The 18,064-nt window shown below is 57.6% G+C and overlaps 2 non-coding genes across 2 annotated transcripts; one reads left to right on the top strand and one right to left on the bottom strand.

The window, feature by feature from the left end:
* Positions 1 to 9,761: 9,761 nt before the first annotated feature.
* TRNAS-AGA (transfer RNA serine (anticodon AGA)) lies at positions 9,762 to 9,843 on the bottom strand. The gene has a single exon. It is a non-coding gene; the product is annotated as a tRNA-Ser (tRNA).
* Positions 9,844 to 17,846: 8,003 nt separating this feature from the next.
* On the top strand, positions 17,847 to 17,919 carry TRNAF-GAA (transfer RNA phenylalanine (anticodon GAA)). The gene has a single exon. It is a non-coding gene; the product is annotated as a tRNA-Phe (tRNA).
* The last annotated feature ends 145 nt before the right edge of the window (positions 17,920 to 18,064 follow it).

The raw sequence follows: 18,064 nt of genomic DNA, 5'->3' as shown, positions 1-18,064 counted from the left end.
CCTCCTGCTGCGGTGCCAGAACCTCACTGGCCCTTTCTGCAACCCCCCCCCCACCCTCATCCAGCCCCACGCACCGAGGCAGAACCCAGAGCAGCCGGATCCGCGTGACCTGAGGCCAGGGAAGGCGTGTGCGCTTTGACACAGCCCTGTAGAGCCCAGGCGCTGGCCATGATCTGGGAGCAGGGGGTCCTCTACTCCCCCCTTTGGCTCCTGGGCAGCCCCTTCGCTGGGGGCTCTTCTCCTGCCCCATCCCTGCCCCAGTGGGCAGCGCCCGCCAAGCATCTCCACAGGGACATTCAGCGTCTCCCCTTATCCCACATGCCGGCAGCTTGGGGCCTGGGGGGGGATTTCCCACCCTGGGCGCCCAGTCCCATCCACATGAGTGAAAATCCGGGTGCCCAGCCCCCCAAGCTGGCACTGAGACCCTCAGCCTGAGCCCAGTGCCTGCCTCGCTGGGTGCCCACCATACAGTACAGCCGCCCCCTCCCCCCCACATCCATGGGGTATCGGGGGCAGGTTGTGGGGAGAAGATTGTCGCGGGGGGAGGTGCCTGGAACCTGTCACTGAGGTTTGTTTTCTTGCTGCTTCCTGCAATAAAACACTTTCCTGACAATGCAGAACGAGTCGCTGTGTTTGGGGGCTGGGGGCATTTTCGGGCTCTCAATGGGGCCTATTTGCCTTGCTGAGCCTGACGCTGAGCCAGGAGGTGTCAAGTCACATGGAAAAGCTCCAGGAAGAAACAAAACCCGCAGGGGGTGGGTGGGGTGTCCTGTTTAGGGGACGGGACAACGGGGTCAGGGGATGTCACGAGGGGACTGAGACACACCCTGGTCCTTCCCCGAGGAGACAAACCTCAGCTTGGCCTCTCTTTGGAAGGAGGCTCCCAGCCAGCCTGGCTGGACATCGCTGCAAAGGCTGCGGGTGGGAAACTTCCTTAGCCAGGAACGTGTCCTCGTCGCTCGCTCTCGGCTCTCCCAGGCGGGCTCTGGGGTTAGTTCCCAGGGAGCCATTGGCTTCTAGCACTTTTCCTTGGGACGTCCCAAATCGCTGTGAAATAAACTGCCCCTGGATTTCAGTGTAACCCACGCTGGTGCGGTGCGTCCGGGGGGCGTGAACGGAGAGGGACCGGGGGAGCTGGGGGCCCCGTCCCTCTGCCAGCAGCAGGTCTGTGAATGCAGAGTGTGCTGTGGAGCCGGGGCTGGGCACCGCAGGGGGACACTCGGAGGGGGGGCGTGGTGTGTGCCTGTTGCTCCAGAAGGACGGCCATGCCGGGTCAGACCCACGGGCCAGTGGCCTGTCTCTGACAGCAGCCGGTGCCAGATGGCTTGGGGGAATGGACAGACCAGGGCAATTATCGAGTGATCTGTCTCCTGCCGACCAGGCCTGGCTTCTGCCCACCCACAGAGGGACAGCGGCGTCCGTGTGGCAGAGAGGGGAGGGTTTGTGTCACCCGTGGCGGAGCCGGGGAGCTGCCCCTGGCTGGCGCAGACCCTCCCGCTAAGGGCAGGGGTAGCTCACGGCCCTGGGCACCCCGGAGAAGTGTCACCCCCTGGTGTGGGGAAAAAAGCAGGAATAGAGGTGCACACAGCCCCTGCAATGAGGGCGAGTTGGGGACCCTGGTCTGGGGAGAGGGCAGTGGGAGGCACATGGCGACCCTAGCAGGGAAGAGATTGGGGGGAGATGCAGGGGACCCGAAGTAGAGGGGGCTGGGACTCCCACGGAGCTTGGGGGAGAACAGGGAGATGCGAGGAGCCCCTGGTGGGTGCTCTCATCTTGCCAGGACACACAGCTCTGCGCCTGGGCGCATTCTGTCAGAATATTTCCCATTGCCTCCCTCAGCTCTAAGGCACCTTGGGTGGAAAATTTTCCCACCTAGTCAGACACCCCCAAGTCCTGTCCCTCCACCACTTTCTCCAGTCTCAGCCCACGGGCCCCAGGGCTGTAAAACTGCCCCTGGGTGTGCAGGGTCCCCCCACCCGTCCCGGGGAGAGCAGCCTGCCACAGACCACAGGGAGGGATCCAGCAACAGCCCAACCACCAGCCAACACCCGGTGAGCCAGCGGGTCTGGGCAGCACGGGATGGGCCCTCGGTCCCTGCCTGGGATGGGGTGGGGCCGGTCCAGGCTGACAGGGTCGTGAGCAGCCCCATTAGGGCCAGATATGGGCCTGTCCCAGGACAGTGGGGGTGTCAAAGCCCCGAGCCCGTGAGCACCGGTGGACACTGCAGGGTGAATGGGATACCCCTGAGCCCAGCCAGCCCGACCTGTCCCGGATATCCCAGGGCCCAGCCATCCCGGCCTGCCCCATATATCCCCGGGGACCCAGCCAACCCAGCCTGCCCACAATCCCGCTCTCAGGCCATGATTTCTGCAAAACATCGCTCATTTTTCTGTTTTTCTGTTTCTATTTCCCTCTCCCAAAAGAAGCAAACAGAAAGAATAAAACTGTAAACTCTCGGACTGTTTTCAGCCACCACGCTTGAGTGTCACTTCAAATCACTCCACCAGCGCTTAAAGTGCAAACTTCACTCCGAAGAACAAGCTGTGCGAACACCCTGCTAATGGCTGCGCCACCAGGACATTCCCAGGGTACAATCCCGGTCTGGGCTGTTGAACTGCCATGGCCCCTTAGTTCTCTAGCCTGGCGCGCCTTTGACACTGCTCTGCTGTCAGGACATCCACTCCTGGCCTGGTCACACAGCCTTTAGCATGTGCAATCACGCCCTGCTCAGTACAGGAGCACTCGGACTAGTCACTCATGAATTACAGAGTGCCACACCCGCAAGCTCCTTGTCCCAGCTCTGGATCCAGCCAAACATTGAGCTCCAGAGATTGGCGGCTTCTGGCCTAGACCTTCAGGCAATTAGCCTCAGGGTTGTGTGGTCCGATGGTCAGAGTCAATAGTGACGTGTACAGACCAGCTCTGTGCACAGTGTAATACAGCGGATTTGAAAAGTTCTTCTTTGTGTGTAACTACAAGTGCCCATTTTAAATCAAAAGATTCATAATTACCCCAGGCTACTTCCCTGTGACACACAGGGCCACAAACATGGTGGTGAACAGGACAGATTACTAATCACAGTGGGTATCAGCCCCGTAGGGTCACCCCGAGAGTGGATTTGACCAATCGGGGGAAGTTACGGGGGCAGGGTGACCCATCCGGAAGTGGGTTGTATGTCCCCTCTGAGAACTCCTCCCACTGTCCTCTACCAATCGAAGTGGGCGTCAGCCCTGTAGGACCACCCAGGAGGGGCTTTGACCAAATAGGGGAAATGCTGTGGTTGGGGTGACCTGCCCGCAAGAGGATCCCGTGCTCCCTCTAAGCAGTCCCCACACTGCCCTCTACCAATGGGCGAGGGTTTCACTCCCCCCCTTAGGGCGTCTCAGAAGGGAAACGTGCACCAATCAGAACAGGTGTAGCCCAAAGGTCCAGGTCACGATTTCTGCAAAACACATCCTTGAACGAGACGCCTCTTCCACGCAGTGTTGTGTTGGGTCTCCCAGGGCGATGCTGCCGGGCAGCAAACATTGAGCTCCAGAGATCGGCGGCTTCTGGCCTAGACCTTCGGGCACTTATAGCCTCAGGGCGGTTTGGCCTAATGGCCAGAGTGAAAATGGCTGCCCTCCCTCTCGGGGCTGTGTGGCCCAATGGCCAGAGTCAGTGCAGCTGCCCTTCCTTGCAGGGCTGTGTGGCCCAGCGTTCAGAGTTAATATAGTTGCCCCTCCTCTGGGGGCTGTGCAGCCTGGTGGCACATTGGGGAGCTGGGCCGGCACCCAGGGATGGATGGCGGCCAGGGCAGGGGTCCCGGGTCCTAGCCCAGGGCCTTGTCAATGGTGAGTGTGTTTGCCACTGAGTCAATGGGGATCCAACCAAAACATGCTGACGTCAGTCAGGACAATGGCTAATCCCCCCGGGCTACTTCCTACGAGATGTCTGGAGGCCCTGGGCTGGGGGTCTCCGGGCTCCCGGCCTGGGGAACTCCCAGAGACTCCGATCTCCCTTGCGCGTCTGCAGGTGCCTGGGGATGCGCCTGGGTCTCGGCGCCTCGGGGCTCTGCAGTCAGGGGCTTCAGCAGCTTCTGGGCTGGAGCCTGCAACAGGCATCCTCCATTTTCCGCATCTGCCTAGACTGAGCTGGGCTGCTCCCTTTCACATGGTGCTGCAGCTGCAGCATGTCCAGCAGGGCTGCGGGTGGGGGCCTTGGCTTCCTCTGCCTAGACTATGGGGTTAACTCCCCCGATCCAACGCGTGGCTGGTACAGCCCGGCACATACTGCTCTGCCCCTTCTGTCTCCTCCTTCCCATGCAACAGCTGCTTTGCCGTCTCACGAGAGATGTGATGAGTGGGTGGCTCAATCGGCTCCTGTTCGCCTCTAGAGTCTGTCAGAGGGAGAAAGGGCAGGAACACAAATTAGAACAAAACCTTGAAGGCTGAACATCTGGAGCAGGGCAGTTTTCCACAGCACATCACCCCACTTTAGTAATGCTCATTCGCAACTTCCCTGAGAGCCGGCATTTCTTAACGAGAGCACCCAGCCCCCCAACCTCTGCTACCCTGGGGGCTGGCAATGGCTAAAGGGAGTCTGGGAGAATTTCTCCTCTCTCCACATGGCTCTGATGATGGAGGGAATCCCATGGGAGAAGCTGCGTGAATGTCGGGCTCTATGGAGTGGGGGTGGGACGTCAGACGTGCGCTTTGCCCCCTGCAAAGAGGTCGGTACAATACTCGGATCAGACCCCAGGCTCAGCTCTGGTTCTCAGGGGTCCTGAAAACCCTGTCCCACAAATCTCTGCACACATTTCTGAAAGGACAGAGTCAAAAAGCCACCTGCCCTGTCAGCAGGACAAACCTGGAATCCTGTCCGATCTCCTGGTTCTCTCGGTCGGCTGAGGTGGCTTGGGGCGACCCCTTCTGGACATCCATGAGACAACCGGCCATCAGGTCAACCCGTTCCCTTCAATGGGGTTGAGCTGGGAGCCGAGTGGGGACTGGGAACGTTTCCCCGGGCAGACCAGACTCGGCCTGACGGGCAGGGTCCGAACCAGGCGGGGCAACCGCAGGAACCGTTGTGGGGGAAAAGGATTGGGGCCGCCGAGACAGGGACCTGGCCATCAGGCAAGCTGCCTGGGGCTCACCATCCCCGGCCGCAGCAAGGGGCAGCTCCCCGCCGCCGACAGAATCGGGCCCCTGGACGTCCGAAATATTTTTCTTTTCCTTTCTCATGACCTGCACCTCAACCCTCAGCCCAGAGCTCCCTCCCAGACCCCACACCCCCTCTGGCACCCCAGCACTCTGCCCCAGCCTGGAGCCCCCTCCTGCACCCAAATTCCCTCCCAGAGCCTACATCCCTCACTCTCTCCTGCACCCCCACACTCTGCCCCAGCCCGGACCCCCTCCTGCACCCAAATTCCTTCCCAGAGCCTGCACCGCTCACCCCGTCTGGTATCCCAACACTCTGCTCCAGCCCGGAGCCCCCCTGCACCAAACTCCCTCCCAGAGCCTGCATCCCTCACAACCTCCAACACCCCTATCCTCTGCACCAGCCCAGAGCCCCCTCCTGCACCCAAATGGCCCCCGAGCCTGCACCCCTCACTCCTCCTGCACCCCAACACTCTGCCCCAGCCCAGAGCCCCCTCCTGCACCAAACTCCTTCCCAGAGCCTGCACCCCTCACTCCCTCCTGCACCCCAACACTCTGCCCCAGCCCAGAGCCCCCTCCTGCACCAAACTCCCTCCCAGAGCCTGCACCCCTCACTCCCTCCTGCACCCCAACACTCTGCCCCAGCCCAGAGCCCCCTCCTGCACCAAACTCCTTCCCAGAGCCTGCACCCCTCACTCCCTCCTGCACCCCAACACTCTGCCCCAGCCCAGAGCCCCCTCCTGCACCAAACTCCTTCCCAGAGCCTGCACCCCTCACTCCCTCCTGCACCCCAACACTCTGCCCCAGCCCAGAGCCCCCTCCTGCACCAAACTCCTTCCCAGAGCCTGCACCCCTCACTCCCTCCTGCACCCCAACACTCTGCCCCAGCCCAGAGCCCCCTCCTGCACCAAACTCCTTCCCAGAGCCTGCACCCCTCACTCCCTCCTGCACCCCAACACTCTGCCCCAGCCCAGAGCCCCCTCCTGCACCAAACTCCTTCCCAGAGCCTGCACCCCTCACTCCCTCCTGCACCCCAACACTCTGCCCCAGCCCAGAGCCCCCTCCTGCACCAAACTCCCTCCCAGAGCCTGCACCCCTCACTCCCTCCTGCACCCCAACACTCTGCCCCAGCCCAGAGCCCCCTCCTGCACCAAACTCCCTCCCAGAGCCTGCACCCCTCACTCCCTCCTGCACCCCAACACTCTGCCCCAGCCCAGAGCCCCCTCCTGCACCAAACTCCTTCCCAGAGCCTGCACCCCTCACTCCCTCCTGCACCCCAACACTCTGCCCCAGCCCAGAGCCCCCTCCTGCACCAAACTCCTTCCCAGAGCCTGCACCCCTCACTCCCTCCTGCACCCCAACACTCTGCCCCAGCCCAGAGCCCCCTCCTGCACCAAACTCCTTCCCAGAGCCTGCACCCCTCACTCCCTCCTGCACCCCAACACTCTGCCCCAGCCCAGAGCCCCCTCCTGCACCAAACTCCTTCCCAGAGCCTGCACCCCTCACTCCCTCCTGCACCCCAACACTCTGCCCCAGCCCAGAGCCCCCTCCTGCACCAAACTCCTTCCCAGAGCCTGCACCCCTCACTCCCTCCTGCACCCCAACACTCTGCTGCAGACACACAGGCTGCTAGGCAGCAGTCTTAGTAACTTGTATCTGTGTGTCTCTGTGGGGCAATGGGTCAGTGTGTTTGGCTGTTAACCGAAAGGTCGGTGGTTTAAGCCCACCCAGGGATGGCAGTAACCCTGTGTTACTTCTTTGCTCCTCACGACCTGCTGGGAGCCTCAAAGGCCCCCTTCTGCCACCTCAAAAATGTCTCCCTTGGCCTCAGTGGTTTCAGCTGGTGGACCGAAGAGGAGCTGGATGCGACTCAGAAACCCATCTCCCAGCAGCCATGCCGAGGGCTCGGGCTTAATCCTCAAGGCCGAGCACAAAACTTTCAGCCGGGCTCGTTTCACTCTCTTCCCGCCTCCGCCCAAGGGGCAAGGGAGAAACGGACGAGACACGCTGGCTCGAACACGCCTCCCTCCCACTTCCCTGTAGGCTGCACACAGCTCTTGGCCTGCCTCATGCCTCGTCAGGGAAGCGCGGCCATGCTGCCGAAGCCTGAGTCACGTCCGCAGCCTGGCCCGCCCCGGCTGACGGAGCGCAGAGCCACGCGAGTGAATGGCAGGGTGAGTCGGGGCTGGGAGGCAGGCTGGGGGCACGAAGGGGCTGGGGCAGGAGCTGGCAGCTGCAGTGTGGGGGCTCTGGGCTCCAGTGGGGTTTGCAGAAGGGGCGGGACCTCGGGCAGAAGGGGCGGGGCAGAGGGTTAGTCTCCCCCAGCTGGCAGTTCGCGCCCCGCCCATGGTGTTGCAATGAAAGAGGCTGCCCAGTCTGCACTTGCAGTGAGGTTCCCCCACTACGTGGCCGCAGGAGACAGGCAGGTGGCAGCAGGGGAAGTGGCGACACAGGAGCTCTCAGCAGCAGGGTGAAGGACAATGCCGTGGAGCGACAGTGACGCAGAGAGGGCAAACTGAGAGCCAGTTGAGGGAGTGGTGGCAGCAGAAGCTGAGGTATCGCTCGATGCCTTCCCCTCCCTCCCTCCCTCCCCCTGGGGCTTTGCTGCCCAAGGGGAGCGGGGGTTGGTGGAAGGAGAGCGGAGGGGTCTGTTAAAGGAACATTGGATTGGCCTGTCACACCACAAGGTGAGAAACTGAGGCGAAGGACACTGCCCAGCGTACTCTGGGGTGGGGGTTTTGCTTATGGTCATAGATTTTAATTTATGATCGTAGATTTGAGTTAACTGCGATTAATCGACAGCCCTAATTTTTACTATATTAATTAAACCCATAACTTTATTTACTCAAGTCTAAAAATTAGAGTCACTTAATTTTTCTCTCTCCTAGCAAGAATGAACTGAATTTTGTGACTTTCTGGAAAGTGCAGAGAGATTAAATGTGGGGAATTCAATCTCTGAGTTTGTGAGTTTTCCTCGCACAGTTCATTGCATGTGCTGAAATACTAAGAGAGATCTAAGGGCTGATGTACTCTGGACACTTAACTGGCGTAGCGACGTCTCTCCGGGTGTGAAAAGCCACCCTCCTAACCAATGTAGTTCAGCTGACCTAAGCCCTGGCAGAGATAGTGCTCGGTGGATGGAAGAATTCTGTCAATTTGGCTACTACAGCGATGGGAAAACCCCTCCAATCACTGTAGCGACTGTCTACTCCAAAGTGCTACAGCTGTGTTTTAAGTGGAGACAGCCTAAGGGCAGGTCTACACTACCGGGCTAAGTTGACCTAAGTTATGCAACTCCAAATACGTGAATGTCCAGGTCTGGAATGACCCACAACAGCATTTAATGGGAAGCTGCCTGCAGAACGGTTACACTGCACAGAGCTCCTGTGGAGAACAGATGGGAATTAGTAACATTTTGAGGATCATTTGGGAAATTAGCCTTTGCTGACAAGGTTTGTCTCTGTTTCTATCTCACCTTCAGGTGTTATGTAGAGGGATCTTTGGCATATTTTTGTGAGCTTAATGACTATCTCCTCAACTTTATTTACTCAAATTTAAAAATTGGTGTCACCTGATTTTTGCATCTCCCTGTGAAAATACAACTGACCCGTGTGGCTTTCTACCGGGTGCCATGATGTTAACGTTGGGGAATTCAATCTCTGTACTTGTGGGGGGTGTTGCTTCTTTACAGCTGACTCAGAGTTTCCAGCCTCGGGCTGCCCCTGCCTCACTGCCAGGCACACCGGGCTGTTAGCTGCACCCACTGTCCTTGCCGGGGGCCCTGCTGAACCCTGGGGGCTGCACTGCAGTGCTGGGGTGACTCTGCAGGGGGAGACGCTGCTGTGGAGCAATGTAGGGCAGGGGCAGGAAGGAGCCGGGGTCACTAGTCACATTCTGACCTGCCCAATGTTCCACATTTGGGAATGGCCGAGAACAATTCTAAGGGGAAGGGGAATGCAGAGCAGTGACACTGGAGGTGCCCAGACCTCCACTGGGGGCAGCGTGGAAATTAATAATGGGAAGAGCGTTTGCGAAATTAGTCGTCACTGACAAGATTTGTCTCTGTTCTTATTTCACGTTATGCTGTTATTTAGAAGAATCAGAACATATTTTTACTATATTAATTAAACACTGAATTTTATTTAACCAAGCCAAAAACTTAGTGTCAATTTTTTTTTCTCTGTCCTAGCAAGAATGAATTGAATTTTGTGACTTTCTGGAAAGTGCAGAGAGATTAAATGTGGGGAATTCAGTCTCTGTCTTTGTGAGCTGATGTTTTCCTCGCACAGGTCAGTGCCTGCATTGAAATACCAAGAGGGATCTAAGGGCTGGTGTACGCTGGGCACTTAACTGGCAGAGCGACGTCTCTCAGGGTGTGAAACCCCCCCGCCAAACCAGTATAGTTAAGGTGACCTAAGCCCTGGTTAGATCGTGCTAAATAAAAGGGAGAATTGTTCTGTCAATGCAGCTCTTACAGGGATGGGAAAACCCGTCCAGACTGTCTAGTCCAAAGTGCTATAGCAGTGTTTTAAATGTAGACAGAGTGAAACTAGATCTCTCTCCAGTTCGCACTGTGGATTCTCAGGCACTAAGACTACAGTAATAATAACAGTCCAGTGTTTCCGTAGTTGGCAGGATTTGAACCTGCGCGGGGCAACCCCAATGGATTTCTAGTCCATCGCCTTAACCACTCGGCCACAACTACTTGATGTATGGCTGGTTTACTACATGATGATTCTGTTCTCACTGAATTGTCACTTCAGATTGTTTGCTCAGACCAGCTTCCCCAGCACACTCACAGCTGCGCATCAGTGTAAGTGTGTCCTTGGCTGAACAGCGAGAATTCCTGCCCATTTCCCTTCCGGCTGGAGCAGGATGAGAGTGTCTTTGTGTTAACGACATTGCTGTAGATTGTTCTTCATTCCCCACTCTGACAATTCAGACAGTCCCTTTCCCATTCAACTCTCCAGCCCATCACCCCAATAGCAGGGGGCAGGATTTCTCTGGGGCACTGAAATATTTCAGGGGGTTGGTGCGTGAACTCAGCCTTGCATTCCACCCTTGATGTTTCATGGACTAACAACAGCAGCATGAAGAGCCGAGCCAATATCTCCCTGGCAGGGATGCAGGTGCCACGTCCCCTCTGTCTGACCATCGCCATTGCAGGAGAGAAGGGTTCACTGGAATCGAACGCCCTGGCTCAGACCAGAGACACAGGAAGATTTCGCTGTTCATGGATCTGTGCAAAGGAAATTGTGTCTCTGTGTGAAATTGAGGCGGGAAATGAAAAGTCCACCTGGTGGCCCAATGCCCTAAGGAATGTGGGTGAAGGACTCGGGCTGAGAAATGATTTAACAGGGATTTGTATCAATTTATTGGCCTGATTAAAAACTATGGCTAAAAGGCAGCCATGTTGTTAGTACTTGTACCTGTGTAGGGACACCCCAGTGCAGTGGCGTAGCCAGCTTTTAAGAGGAGGGGGAGCAAAGATAAAAAAGGCGCCCCCCTTTGCTCCTCCTCTGGCCATGCCCCCTTGGCTCCTCCTCCGGCCGCACCGACTCTCCCCCTCCATGGCTCCTCCGGCCCTGCCGTGCCACCCCCTTGGCCCCCCCACTCGCTCCTCCGGCTGCCATGCTCCGCCCCCCGCGCTCCTCCGGCCGCGCCCACCGCCCCCCCATGGCTGCTGGCTGTGCTGCGGGCTGCCAGCCTGGGTGCCTCCTTGCTCCTCTCCGGCCCGGCCGCAGCTGCCGGGCCGCCAGCCTGGGCACCCCCTCGCTCCTCTGGCCCGGCCACAGCTGCCGGGCCACGCTGCGGGCCGCCAGCCTGGGCCCCCCCTCGCTCCTTTCCGGCCTGGCTGCGGCTGCCGGGCCGCCAGCTTGTGTCCCCCCTCGCTCCTCCGGCCCGGCCACGGCTGCCGGGCCGCCAGCCTGCGTCTCCCCTCGCTCCTCCAGCCCGGCCACGGCTGCCGGGCTGTGAGCCTGGACCCCCCCTCGCTCCTCCAGCCCAGCCGCGGCTGCCGGGCCGCCAGCCTGCGTCCGCCCTCGCTCCTCCGGCCCGGCCACGGCTGCCGGGCCGCGCTGCGGGCCGCCAGCCTGGGCCCCCCCTCGCTCCTCTCCGGCCCGGCCGTGGCTGCCAGGCCGCCAGCCTGCACCCCCCCTCGCTCCTCCGGCCACTTTTGGAAAGGTGGGGGAAGTGGCTGCTTCCCCTGCACCACGCTAGCTACGCTAGTGCCCCAGTGGGTGTCAAGTCCATTGCCTTCACCAGGGGCAGTCAATTATTTTATCAAGGTACAAATTTCTTAGCCAAGGTATAGTCAAGGTCTAGACTCCAGAGAAAACAATACACTGCTGATAATAAGAAGTATATACAAAGATTTTGCAATCACTATGGGCATAACTATGATGTGTTGTGTTTCACTCTTTATATCTGGTGTCACCAGCTTTCCCTTTGGCCTTGTAGTTGACCAAGGGTAAAACTAAACATCTCCTCAGATACCAGGGAGTGTTTGTGTTCATTCCTGCGAGCTACACAAGGGTTTGATGTTGCTGCTTTCAATCCTCTGGCTCTGCCAGGGTAAGGAACAATTTAGGCTGTCACTGAACTGAAGGAGGGAGATCATTTTTTGACAGGGAGAGGGACACCTCCTCTTAAAGGTGTTTGTCTGGCTGGCAGCCCTGGTTCCCAGGTCTCTCCTGAGGAAAGAAAGTTTCTATGCAAAATACCAAAACTTTTAAGGGAGAGGAGGGAAAGGCGATGGGCACAGGATGGGGCCAGCATGAACAACAACATGGGTCATTTATGTGGGATGACTCTGAACATTGACTGATCTTCACTCCCTTGTATTTGAAGAGATGTTTAGTTTTGCACTTGGGAAACTACAAGGCTGAAGCAATTATATCAGGGATCTCAAACTCCCAACCCACGGGACATCTGTGGCCCGCGAGCCTCCCCAATGTGGCCCGTGGGGCTCCATTAGTTTTGGAGTCGGGTCTCTCCCTTGCCCAACCTGACTCCTCCCAGGGGCCCCAGCAGCGCAGCGGAGCTGAGCGGCATCTGCCTGCTCACTCCAGTGACTGCTGGCCCCTTCCTGCAGCCCCGGGGCAGGGCAGGGTGGGGCGGGGCTGTGCCTCTGCGCGCTGCCCCTGCCCCGAGCGCCCCTGTGGCCAGTGAGATGCTGTGCGGGTGGTGCCTGGGGGCAGCAGCGTGCAAAGGCCCCCTGGCTCACCCCGTCTTGGAGCCCCAGGTAAGTGCCACACCCCCAATCTCCTCCCAGAGCCTGCACCCCCTCCCTCCACATCCCCCAGCCCCCAAACTCCCTCCCAGAGCCTGCACCCCCTCCCCCTCCTCCTGTTCCACCTATCCCGTGCCTCAGCCCAGAGCCTGTACCAAGCACCCAAACTCCATCCCAGAGCCTGCACCCCAGACCCCCTCCCCCAATCAAACTCCCTCCCAGAGACTTAGGCAGGTGTGGGGCGGAGTTTTGGGCGGTATTTCCTATGTAAATGTATAAAAACCGAGCAGAGCTGTCCAGCAGCTGAAATCAGTTCCAGTCCTCGGCGTCTCTAAGAGGGACACTCTGTATTTGAGGCATGTGGGACACCTCTGGGATGATGACAGGTGAAAAAATCCTGGATTTAATGAAAGATGAGACCATAGGAGAGGAAGGTGAACGGCAGCACCACACAGGGTCATAACACTCAGACACGGGGCTTCACTGTCACTACCCCTGTGTTTTCCATCATTTCTATCCTAAGAAACACACCCTCCCCCTCCCCCACACACTATCACACAGAACTTTCTCCCCTTGAGCCCAATCCAACCCTCCCCCTCCCCCACACACACTGCACTGGATACAGCCTCTCAGTGACTCACCCAGATGGGGGCTTGTCTCTGCATCTCCCCAGCAGGGGAGCAGAGAGCCGAAAGGGCCACAGGAGACCAATGGAGCTTGGCAGGAATAGAAAAGACTTCCCTTCCCTTCTCTTCTCTTCTCAAGAGTCTCGTTAATCTCACCCATGAGACGTTCCAGCACCGGATGGGCTCAAAGCACCAACCTTCCCCTCAGCAGCGGAAGGGGGGACCCAGCTCTAGCACACGGAGGGAGGCTCCCCACCTCTGCTGCTGCCATCCTGCAGCCTTTAATATGGATTTGTTTTAGCTAACGCAACCCCCACCCCCCAATCCATCCATGAAACAAGGAGACAAGTCTCTAAGTGTGGACTCCGGTGGTGCAATGGGTTAGCGCCCAGTACTAATACACCAGTACTGTGTAGAGTGGGCACCTAGAGCAGAGGCAGCTGGTGCTGACAGCTCCAAGGGAAGGTTTATAAGCCACAGAGCAATCGAGGGAGGGGCAAGAGGAGGGGAGGACCATGCCTATGTGTGGCCAGCAGACAGGCAACAAGACACCCGGTCAGCCTGCTCCCTGCCATGCCAAACACCCACTGCAGGCCACCTGCAGGCCAGCATGCGGGCGGCTGCTAATGCTCTGCTTTTAAGTTGCCTTGTGTGCCAGGAGCCAAATGATTCCTGGTGGTGCCCAGAGCCATGTGCGGGACAGGGAGGCTGAGACTTGTGGCGCCTGCTCTGCGGCAGGGATCCTGGTAGCTCAGACTCAGGGAAGGCGTCTGCACTCAGAAGTGCCGACTTTAAGAGTTCCCGCGCGGTCTCAACGCCTGCTCCACCACAGGCCCTGCCCCCAAACCCCCACCCCATTCAGTCTCTTCCCACCCCACCCTGCCCCATTTCTTTCTCTCCCCACTCCTCCAGCAGACCGGATCACTGGCAGGCAGGAGGCAGTGAAGGAGAAGAGGAGGAGCTTGTCGGCCAGGCCTGCTAGCAGGTGAGAGATGCGGGCGGGGGGACAGGGCCTGAGCTGGCTGCCAGTGGGTGCTGAGCACCTATTTTTTTTTCTGTTGGTGCTGCAGCCCCGTAGCAGCCATGGAGTCGCTGACTCGGCTCCTTTCACACTCTAGAGAGAGGAGCAGCAGCCAGGGCTATGGCTGATCTACGGGGCATGGGGCGCTAGGTGAGTGGCAGAGGCTTCAGGTGCTGAGAGTTTGCCTGACACCTCAGGGACACAGTGTGAGGTGGTGTCCCAGGGATCTCTACGAAAGGAGCAGAACAGGATTTACTTGGGCTGGGGAGAGAATTGAGAGTGTCTCAGGGGGTTGTAGAGAGGTATTGCCTGGGTTACAGACTGGCTAAAACGCAGGCCGCGCTGTGAGCAAGATTTGAACCTGCAGAGGAAAATGCTATTGGATTTCAACTCTAACGCCTCAACCACCACAGCTGTAAGCACAACAGTGGCCCAATGCTAGTGAAACTAGTAAATAATCACAATGCCCAGGCTTGAAGTCATCTGAAATCCAGAATTCACACAGCAAACCTGGCTCCCAAAGCACAGAGGGGATTTGGAGTTTGTTCTCTTTGCTTAGCCATATGCAGTCGCACAGAGAGCACTTTGAAAAGTCTCCCTTCCCACAGAGCGGGAATGATAAGTGATTCTGAACTTGAAGCTTGATGTAAATGAGGATGTCTGGACCACAGGGCCAGGGACTGACCTTTGCTAGAGAAACCAGTGACACACGGAACCAGGCTAAGGAAAATGTTTCCTGGAGTCAATAACTGGAATAGCCACAGTATTGTGCAGCAAAATGTCTCCCAAAAGGAGTTAGTGCATTGGTGGTTCGGTAGCAGAAGTCACAGACACAGCGGGGGAGGTCTAGCTTTGGTTTCTGGCCAGCAGAGGGATGAGTTTTATTGTCTCCAAATATCAGTAGAAAAATTCAGACCCAAACAGTGTGTGGTGGGGGTTTCTCTGGTTTTCATTTGGTTTGGTTTGTTATTCTCATTTGAAATGTCCCTGATAATTTGTCTGGGAAAACTGGAAAAGGCCAAGGAAGAGTTAGAACAATTACAAATCTCCATGGGAGTGAGGGGGTCTCTCAGCGCGGGGGAGGGGTGGAGATTTTCATGGTGGGGAGTTGAGGAGATAAATGTGAGGCTTTTGCTGCAGCAGAGGGAGAGGTTTGGCAGGTTCATTTTTACCAAGTGACCCCCCCGATACACACGCACACACACACGTTGCTCCCCTGATGCTGCTGCTCCAGCTCAAACCCCCTGTCACCCTCAGCATGTGACCTACAGCTTCCTGCTGACAAAGCCCTTATATATCAGAGACAAACTCCCCTAGTCTGCCCCTTCTCCCAGCTGAGCTCTCCACCCACAGAGCCCAGGACAACCCCGACCTAGCCATGCCAGGGGTTCGGGCTTAATCCTCAAGGCCGAGCAAAAAACCTTCAGACGGACACGTTTCGCTCCCTTCCCGCCTCCGCCCAAGTTCCTGCTCTTCCCCTTCAGCGCCTCCCACCTGCCAGTGACCAGCTGTTCAGTGGTGTGCAGGAGGTGCTGGGGGAGAGGAGCGGGGACAGGAAGAGGTGGGGGAGGGAGAGGAATGGTTCAGGGCGGGAAGAGACGGGACATGGGTGGGGGCTCGGGGAAAGGGGTGGAGTGGGGGCGGGGCCTAGGTCGGGAAGCGGGGGATCTGTCCTGGGCCCTGCACCCCTCTACGGACAGCCCTGAAGGGAAGCACTGACTATTACAGTGACAATAAAACTGACCAGCATTGCGGGGGAGACTGAAGGAGATCAGCACTCACCAGGTCTCTTCTCCTCACCAAGGTGAGCCAGACACTGCTCTCTCCTGGCTCTCATTCTAGCAGCTGGATGACAAGGAGCGATTTCCCCACAGGAAGTGCATTGAGTGCCCCTGTGGTGCTGGGGGGCTGGCACTGCTGCTGGCTGTGGGGGCTGGCAGGGGGGTTGATGTCTGCACAGACTCTCAGCCGCCAAGCCGGAGGGGGCACTTGGGACCTTACCAGACTGGCTCAGTGAAGGCGGGGGGTGGACAGACCAATACAGACGCTCTCCAGAGCATGGAGCAGCATCCACCCATGCAGCCAGGCCATGAGCATTTCCCACAGCCTGGAGCCGAGGGGGAGGCGGCAGCCAGGGCTGGCTTTAAGCTGATTCACCTGATTCCCCGGAATCGGGCCCCGTGCCGAAGAGGGCCCCGCACCCGTGCCTAAGGGGTCCCCGCTCCGGGGGTCTTCGGCGGCATTTCGGCAGCGGGGGGTCCTTCGGTGCTGCGGAAAACCCGGAGCGGACCCCCCCCCCGCTGCCGAAGCCCCCGGACCACCGCCGAGTATTCCAATCAGGCCCCACGGGTCATAAAGCTGGCCCTGGTGGCAGCTGCTGTTCCAGCTCCTAGGGGACAGGCCCTGTCAATCAACAGACACTTCTTACTCACCACAGCTAAGGGCGTCCGGTTCCTCCGGTGGGAGTGTGGAGCAGCCGTTCGTTTTCCTGTTCGCACTCCTCTGCGGTGTGAAAATCGGGGAGGGGAGACAGAAGCCCCACTTCCCTTCCTAAATGAGGTCCGGGGGGGGGGAAGCCAGGACAACAGGGTGGGGCGGCAAGTGGTGGCCAGACTCTCACTGCCAGGGTCTAGTCTAGCTCAGGGTCCAGCTCAACTTCCTCCCCGCGCTACTGGCCCCCAGTTCCCTTCTGCCACCAGGTCAACCTGGGAACTAAGGCAGGAACGGGGGGAGGAAGCAAGTCAAGCTGAGCAAGGCAGGCAAAAGCGAGTTTTGCCTTCATGGGCCGCTCACAATGACGTCCTTTTTGTGTGCCATGGCTGTGTTACCCCAAGGGGAGTAAAGTAACACTTCAGAGAGAAAATATTAGAAAAAGTGGTAGGGGGAAAGATAGAAAAGGAAAGCCCCTTTTCTCAGAAGAGCAGACTCGGCTCCCTTCCATGTCTGTCACCGGTGGATTTAGCTTACCCTGTGTGATATAATAAAAATAAAGAGAGACAAGGTAATATGGTGCAAACAAGGGTAAGTATATTAAGGGCAAAGGTACAGAAAACTGGGGCAAATGGGTGGGGTGGGGGAAGAAACAAACTTAACCAAACAGTGATTCAGTGACTGACTTTAGGAGCTTGAAGCTCAGACCCACAAAACCTCCCTTGGCATTTAGAAAACAATAAAAGAAACCCCAGTACAGAAACCTTTCCTATGACTGAGGTGCAGTGGACACAGCGTGCAGGTGCGAAGCCCGGGACCTTCTACTCTCCGGCTGATTTAGAGCCTTCGAGGAGGACCACTGGGAGTCCCGACGACTGCTGGACTTCGTCGCAGGTGGGGAGACCCTCTGGGAAGAGGGACCCTCCACAGGTCAAATGGATTCAGTTCGCTGTGACGGGGATCGTGATGACAGGCCTCTCCTTCCTCAACCTCGCTGCGGGAAAGATGGTGCTCTTCTCTCTAGCTCTGGAGCGTTAGGAAGACCCGACCGTGCACGCACTGCCGCTGGAATGGACAGCCCCACGCAGGCACTGAGCAGGCTCTTATAAGGCCTTTTGGGCAGGAAAAACTGGTTCTGTCCGGTTTGAGCCAGAGCACTCCAATGTCTAAGATGTAAACAAGTTTGCTTACAAGGATGGAGTCCAAAGGTCATAGTTCATATACTCCATGTTGAATTCTATTAAAGCTAGTGATTCACTTATCATTACTTTAGAAATACATTATTAAAACAACTAATTGAACATATTAAACAACACCAACATTTCTTACTTCTTTATACCGAACAGCTGACAAAAACCTGCCAGACAGAGAAGCAACAGGCCGAAAAGTACTATGCAGCTGCTGAAGTAGCTCAGTTGGGAGAGCGTTAGACTGAACATCTAAAGGTCCCTGGTTCAATCCCGGGCTTCAGCAACCTTTTTCATCCCTCTTTGTGCAGGGGTGGCTTGTTTCCTGGGAGCGCAGCGGCACCTTTACCTAACACAAGTCCCTGAACTTGAGCTCCCCAGTAGGACAACAGAACGTGGGCTTCTGCCCCTAGTTGGTCCACCTGACCTTT

The sequence above is a fragment of the Emys orbicularis genome, chromosome 15 (genome assembly GCF_028017835.1).
Source record: "Emys orbicularis isolate rEmyOrb1 chromosome 15, rEmyOrb1.hap1, whole genome shotgun sequence".
Lineage (NCBI taxonomy): Eukaryota > Metazoa > Chordata > Testudines > Emydidae > Emys > Emys orbicularis.
The sequence above is the reverse complement of the archived record's forward strand: the minus strand, read 5'-3'. Positions and strand labels throughout refer to the sequence as shown.